This window comes from Mastomys coucha, unplaced genomic scaffold, assembly GCF_008632895.1.
Source record: "Mastomys coucha isolate ucsf_1 unplaced genomic scaffold, UCSF_Mcou_1 pScaffold21, whole genome shotgun sequence".
Classification (NCBI taxonomy): Eukaryota; Metazoa; Chordata; class Mammalia; order Rodentia; family Muridae; genus Mastomys; species Mastomys coucha.
Window position 1 is genome coordinate 45,120,524 of NW_022196904.1, and position 7,642 is coordinate 45,128,165.

The following is a 7,642-nucleotide window of genomic DNA, read 5'->3' on the forward strand; positions in this document are numbered from 1 at the left end:
GACCTAACACACTAGCTTCATGATTGTTTAGAAGATAATTTTACATCGATATTGAACCAGCACCTTGAAAATGGCCCTAGCATAAAGCTTAAAATAGTGAGTAATTTAGAACCTAAAAGGCTACCTTGGTGTAGAAAGGATGTATTTGCTAATAAACATTTGATATCAAATCAAATGAGTAGTCTCCTATAACATGAATCACACATAACGCACTGTGATACATGAGGACATCTAGAGGACGCGTTTCAAATGATTTTGGCAGTGACCTTCACTTAATGAAAACATCATTGTTTTAAAGTGCTAGACAAAAAAATTAATCTTTCATGACTACTGGCAATATTTTTAAACAAATGGTGGAATGAAATATTTAGCATGTGAATATGACAGCTTTGTGCTCAGCTGCAGTTCTTTCCTATAGCAGATTTGAATTTCAATTCTTATTGAGGAACAACAATGATTTAATTTGCCCTAAAGCCTTGGCTTTCATCTCTCTGAACAGTTAAATAGATGTTGATAACTCATGAAAGCCTAACTTATAAAAACCTTATGTACAACTAGGAAGACATAGCGCACAGAAGGAACCAGATGTCTCCTTAGAGGGGAAAGCTTTGTTTCTCATTCTGATGTTTAAGGGCTAAGCAATGAGCATAATTCCTTTGTCATGGGAAGGAACTCTACCTGCTCGGGAAATACAGGAATTACAGTTTTTTTCTCTGCTAATGCAATAATAAAACACTGACTAAAAGCAACTGGGAAAAGGAAGGACTCATTTGATTCATGCCACAGCATTTGGGAAACCGGGAAAGGGGCTCAAGTAAAGAACCTACAGGCAGAAAGTGAAGCAGAGATCATGGTAATATATTACTTAATGGCTTGCTCCAGGTCAGTTCAGCCCATACCCTCTTGCATAGGAATGGTACTGCCCACAGTAGGTTGAGTCCTCCTACATTAATGGACAATCAAGAAAATAGCCCACAGTCATGTACACAGATTATTCTGTAGTCAAGGTTCCTTCTATCTGGTTTTGTCAACTTGAAAAGAAACATTTAGGTATCATGACATATTTTTTATAGGAGGTAAGCCAGTTTAATGATGCTAAATTAATAGAGGACCAATGTGACAATAATAAGTAATACACTCGTTAAAATAGGGCATTTGAGTCAGACCCGTTTTAAAATTCTTTTAGCTCTTGTTAATTATATGATTAAAAAATAAAACCAGACCTATGTATGCCTACAATTATGATGGGCAAATCTGAGTACCCATTTTTAATCCCTAGTGTTCATCACTACAAAATGAGGCCAAGATAACAGGCTGAGTGGCGCAATGGTTATCTGTAGTATGCAAAGCCCTGGATTAAGCTCTATCACAGTCAGCAGACTATTACTTTATAACGTGCATACTTAATGTCATCTCAGTGACAACATGATCTTATCATTATTACTTATTTAAGTTTTTTTGTCTTCCCGTAACAGTTGTATACTTTATTAGTGTATTTTACTTGAGTAGAATAATGTGTTTCACTGTGACATTTCCATGAAGCAAAATCTTATTTTGATTATATCTATTCCATCATTTTTCTCTTCTATCTCACCCTCCAGTTGGTCTGTTCCTAATCTCAGGTGTCTCTCTTCTTGTTTCAAGGTCTTTCCATTTTAAATTTAGATCTTTTACATGGGAGGAAATATGACTATTTTTTATTTATGAATGTAGGTTTTTGCTTAAGAATATATTTATTCCCACCTATTAGCTTACAAATGATGTGATTGATACAAATCCCAAAATGTTCAAACTCCTGTGTAGACTTTGAAAATAAAACATTACAATAAGCAACAGATATGTGAAAAACAGATATGCTCAAAACCACTAAAATGGATATTATCAAAATGGTAAATGCTAAATGTTGGAGAAAGAAAAAAAAATTCTGCACAGTATTGGAAGAATTTCTTCTAGTACAGTCACTGTGGAAAGCAGTTATAGTCTCCTCCAAATATTAGAAATTTAACTAGGCTCTAGCCCCAGATAATTTGGAAGTTTGGTGTGGGTTGGGCATTGTTATTTGACCCTGATCTAATAGATCAATCAGTGGAATTGAGTAGTATACATCTCAAAAAATTAAATTAAAATCAATGTTTGATCTAGCACTATCTGTACTGGGTAAAGAAAATAAAAAAAATATCTGTATGAGAGTTGTCTGCATGTCAATATTCTCTGTAGAATCTCTCCATCTTCTATCACTATTTATTCTTTCATTATCTATTCATCATCTATCATAACTGTCTTTTATCACTTATCATCTATGTCTGCCATTTATCTGTTATTTAACATATTTATTATCTATTTAACTTCTATATACATACATTTTTACACATCTTTAGTCATCCATTCATTCATCATTCATCTATTTGTTGTCTGAATATGTAGGTCTGTTCTTCTATTTGACTGGAAGAACTGCCTTAACAGAATCCCAGGGATTTGGTGATGAGACACAGTGAATTCATGGTGTTGTTTTGTTTTATTCCTGTGGAGAGGCATCAAGGTCTGACTGCTCTCCAGCTGGTTTTTTCTGAAGCTTCCTTCTATGGCCTGTAGTTCCTGATCTGATTCCTCAGAGGATTTTTCTTCCCTGTGTGTAAAAATACTTGGTGGCTTTTATCTCACAAGAACTCTAGACTTTTAGATGAAAACTTCAAGTTTATAGATTCAAATTATTTTGTCTCCTCAGAGGTCCTATCTCATCATAAATTGTATGGTATTGAAGCATCCATACTTAATGTCTATGGTAGTTGCTGGCAGACAGTAATTTTTATTCTCTATTCGTCTAACCCTTCACAACTAAACCCACTTGTTTGTTATGTGGCAGATACTTAATGTAGAGATCCTGTTTCTAATGATGAATAAGTGACAATACATTATTCAAAATAATGTTAAATAATCCCCTGAAAACTATAATTAATAACACTAGTAAATAATAGAAAGCATATAGAGCTATGCAAAAGTCATAAACAAGGGGATTTGTCAACTGACAGAGATTATGAAAAGCTACCTAGACAGGATATCACTGTAAAGTATAGATCTTCAACCTTTATCTATAATTAAACACCCCTATCTGGAGAATTTTGTCACATTAATGATAGTTTGCTTGTGCTCCCTTTTCTGAATTTTCCTTGCCAACACATGTCTTTGTTTATACCCTTGGTAGTACTCAGGATTAAATTTGAGGGCCCTGAAACTCTAGGAAAAAGCTTCAATTCTGAGCTTATCCTCACCTCTCTTATCCCCCTTTTTAAAAAAGGGGAGACCAGAAATGTGTAGCATCAGGGAAGTAAATACATAGATAAAAAATAAAAAACATAATAAAAATAAAAATTTTACTGAGATGATATGATACATACTGTGGTTTTTCTTTGCCTTACTACAGTTATCAATGATGCTAAGCATTTTTTGTTCAGTTATTGGTTATATTTGTCTTCATTTGAGAAAGTATACACTAGTTCCCACCCCACCACCTGTTTGTGTGTGCATGTGTGTGTGTGGTGGGGGACATGCACATAAATGTTCATATATGTGCCTGTGAGTGTGTGTGTGTGTGTGTATATATATATATATATATATATATATATATATATATATATATATATATGTTGCAGCATTTTCTCTGTCCAATCACAATAGGGCAGTGAAAGGCCTGTGATTGGACAAGAATAGAGAGGTAGAGCTAGAAGTTGAGGAGGGAAAAGAGCTGAGAGAGGAAAGTAGTGAAGAATCATCATCATGGATGCCGGGGAAGAGAACGATTCAGAACATGCATGGTTATAAAGACCACAGGTAGCTAAGGTTTATACAAGGTTAAAATAATTGGGTTACAACATTGTCTTTATCAATTGGCTCTGAAATTTTTGTATTGGCTTCTTGTAAATTGTGATCTTATGGATATATAAACGTGACTGGATAATTAAGCCTTAAGAGTCATGCTTTTATCAGGCGCTAGATACTGATTGTGGGAGTGTACGATGTTGTATGTAAATGAGATGATCTTTCTAGCTGGGAACAAATAACAAGAGCCTGCCTAGACATAGTGATGTGGCCCGACGGTACTGGCGGGGCATGTGAGTTGCAGGGAGGATTTCTTTTAATATTTCCTGCAACATATATATGTGAACACTATTTGTAGAAGCTTGGTCTTTTCTTGTACAATGTGAGTTCTACAGATTGTACATATTGAGGCATTTTGAGGGCCCTAGTATGCATTTTGAAAATGTATATTTCCATTGTTTTACTTTGTAGCCCTATACTGTTTGTTATTACCAGGTCCTGGATGTTCTCCATTTTTATTCTCTGTGTTTTTGGGTTTATCTTCATCTATATCTATGTCTCACTGTGTATGATCCACTAGTCTGTCTACTGATCTTTATTCCATCATATGGCCTTTTGTGCGGTCAGTATATACTCTCCGGTGATAGCAGGCTTGAAAGTTCTCCACCTGTATTTCTTCCTCTCAGCTACATTGTTACTCACATATGAAAATAATTTTGGAATACTACTTCTTATTTTTAAAATTAGGTTTCTATTAAAGACATTTACTGGAGATTTAGGTAAACTAATTCCATTAACTGCATAGCATATTTTTTTAAAAAAATTATAATCCAGTCAAAGTATGCTTACTTGGCTTTGACATATTTATACATGAAAAGTTGGTTAAGTCAAGCAAGCATATTGGCATAGTAACCATTCCATATTTTTTGCCATTTCTTCTAACAAGTTATGGAGAACAAAGATCTAAATTAGTGGTTGTTTTCTAGTGCAGTTTCATACAGCAAAATGATCAGATCCTTCCCATACTTGTCATTCTTGTCAGCCTCTGTCTTTTGCCTAAAGGTTTCAATAATGGGGTGATTAGGGTTTACTCCAGGTGGTTCTTTACTGCCATGTAACCCATTGTTGAGTTTTCTCTGAGGGCTTGAGCTTTCATGATCCTCTCCTAGTTTGCTGTCCACCCATATATGCTTGTGATAATAAACACAGTACAGGGATGTCACCAATCAGTTTGACAAAGACCTTTTCAACCTTTTGCTCCAAAATATCTTTCATAATTTTGCAGAGGTTCTCAAATTTTGTCTTTTTTTCTTCCCGTTTCTTCATTTCCTGTTAATCTTGTGGAAATTCATCTTAAATTGGTAGTGGACATCAAGGTCTTGCCCTCAAATTCCTCCAGCTGTTGCACACAGTACTCATCAGTAGGCTCAATCATATAGATTACTTCTAAGCCATGCTTCTAAGCCTTCCACAAAGGCCAAGATAGCAACCTGGCCCTTGGTCTCACCTGTGATAAAATAGATGAGCTTCTGGTTTTCCTTCATTCTGGTGCAGCAGTTCTTCAGAGAAACCATCCTCAGAAGCAGTTGGGTAGTACCACAATAGCTCTGAAAGCTTCTTCTGATTTTGAGAGTCTTCATGAATTCCAAGCTTTATGCTTTTTGAAAACTGTTCATAAAACTTTTTGCAGTTCTCTTCATCTTCTGTCAGTTCAGTAAATAGTTCTAATCCTTTCTTGACCAAATTCTTTCTAATAACTTTCAGAATTTTGCAACATTTCACAGGAAATCCTCAGAATCTACCAGCCCTCTAATGAAATTCAGATACTCAGGGATTAACTCCTCACAGATATTCATGATAAAAACTCTGTGAACACAAAACTTGATGTTGTTCTTTTTCTTTCTGTTTTCAAACAGATCAAATGGAGCACGTCTTGGGACAAAAAGAAGGGTCAAGAATTCTAATTGTCCTTCAACAGAAAAAAAAATGCTTTACTGCCAAATTTTCTTCCCAGTTGTTGGTTAAGCTCTTGTAGATCTCTTTGTATTCTTCATTAGTAATGTCATCAGGACTTCTGGTCCAAATCGGATTTGTTTTGTTGAGTTCTTCTTGATCAATGTACTTTTCCTTTATCTTCTTCTTTTTCTTCTTGTCACCATCCTTCTCTCCTCCTCCTCCTCCTCCTCCTCCTTCTTCAGAACAATATCTTCTATTTAAGGCTTGTCATCAGAATATTTTTCTTTTTCTTTTTCTTCCTTTTCTTCACCCTCATCATCCATGACTTCCTTATCACCTTCCTTCTCCACAAAGAGAGTAATGGTATAGCCAGTAAACTGAGAATGTTTCTTCACAATCTTCTTTATTCTTTCCTCCAAATACCCAGTTTTGTCTTCTTTCAGATGCAAGATAACCTTTGTTCCACAACCCATGGTTCACTTGTGTCAGTCCACTGTGAAGGATGTGCCAGCTGAGGATTCCCATGCATACTTCTCAGCATTGTTATGTTTTTTTGATAACAGTCACTTTCTCAGGAACCAAATACACAGAGTAAAAACCAACACCAAGCTAACCCTTCACTGAGAAATCTGCACCAGCTTTCAAAACCTCCATGAAGGTTTTGGTGCCTGACTTGGCAATAGTGCCAAGGTTATTGGTCAAGTCAGCCTTGGTCATTCCAATTCCAGCATCCACAATAGTGAGGGTTTGATCTTGTTTCTTGGGGATGAGATTAATGTGCAGGTTCTTCCCCAAGTCAAATTTACTAGGGTCCGTCAAACTCTTGTATTTGATTTTATTCAGAGCATCTGATGAATTGGAAATGAGCTCCTTCAGAAAGATCTCTTTGTTCAAGTAAAAAGTATTGATGATCAAGGACATTAAGTGGACAATTTCTGCCTGAAAGGCAAAGGTCTCGACCCACTCCTCCTTCATTGATTGGTCTTGGGTCTGAGTTTCCTCAGAAATGAGCACGCACGAAACGTGACTAGCCATACCAGGACACTGAAGCAACTTGTATTAGTTTATTCCTAACAAACTCATACCTACACATTTTCTGCTAGAGATATTGATAGAAGCTAGAACATATACTACTTATTTCTTGATTTCTACAACTTTAACTTTTCTTTAATTAGATTAGGCAAACTCCAATAAAATTTATACAAAATTCTTATGTTGGTAGAAATTCTGATGGACATTAAATGTAATCAGTGGATCTTAGGGAACATGTAAGGAGCAATGTAGAAATTCACATAGTAAATAATTAATTTAAGAAGTTATATAAATCATTGATTTTAGTGACATTTACTTATTATATAAATACATTGAATTATTACTGAGATAAAGATTCCATCTATCAAATCTTTTTTGTTAGTTCACAAAACTGAAAAAAAATGCCTTCATTATTTTACTTACAAAAGCAGCCCAGCAATGTGATGAAATATAGAGTTAATATACTATAAATATTTTCAAAATTGACAAAGCCAGTGCAATTGTGTTAGGTTTTAACTGCACTGTTACTCTCTTAAAATACATTTTGTAGCAAGGAATCCACCAGGATAATCTATTTTTAAATGGTTCTTTTTTATAGTATAAAAACACTTGAAACCTATTTTCGCAGTGTCTTTATTAGGGGAATATATCAGTAGATGATGAAATTTGCAGTGTGTCTGAGCGCATAAATTCCCTGGCACTTCACTGTCATCCATCATTTCTCTCTTCTCCGTCCTGCAAATACTGTGAAATAGTCAATGTACTAAACCCAGACAACTTAGTGAAGATGGCTCTCCTTTTAGCTCTGGATATAGCAAAATGTAAAAACACTAGCAAG

At 35.2% G+C, this 7,642-nt stretch overlaps 1 pseudogene; it reads right to left on the reverse strand.

Moving 5' to 3' along the window:
• Positions 1-4,784: 4,784 nt before the first annotated feature.
• On the reverse strand, positions 4,785-6,807 carry LOC116101242 (annotated as a pseudogene).
• Positions 6,808-7,642: the final 835 nt, after the last annotated feature.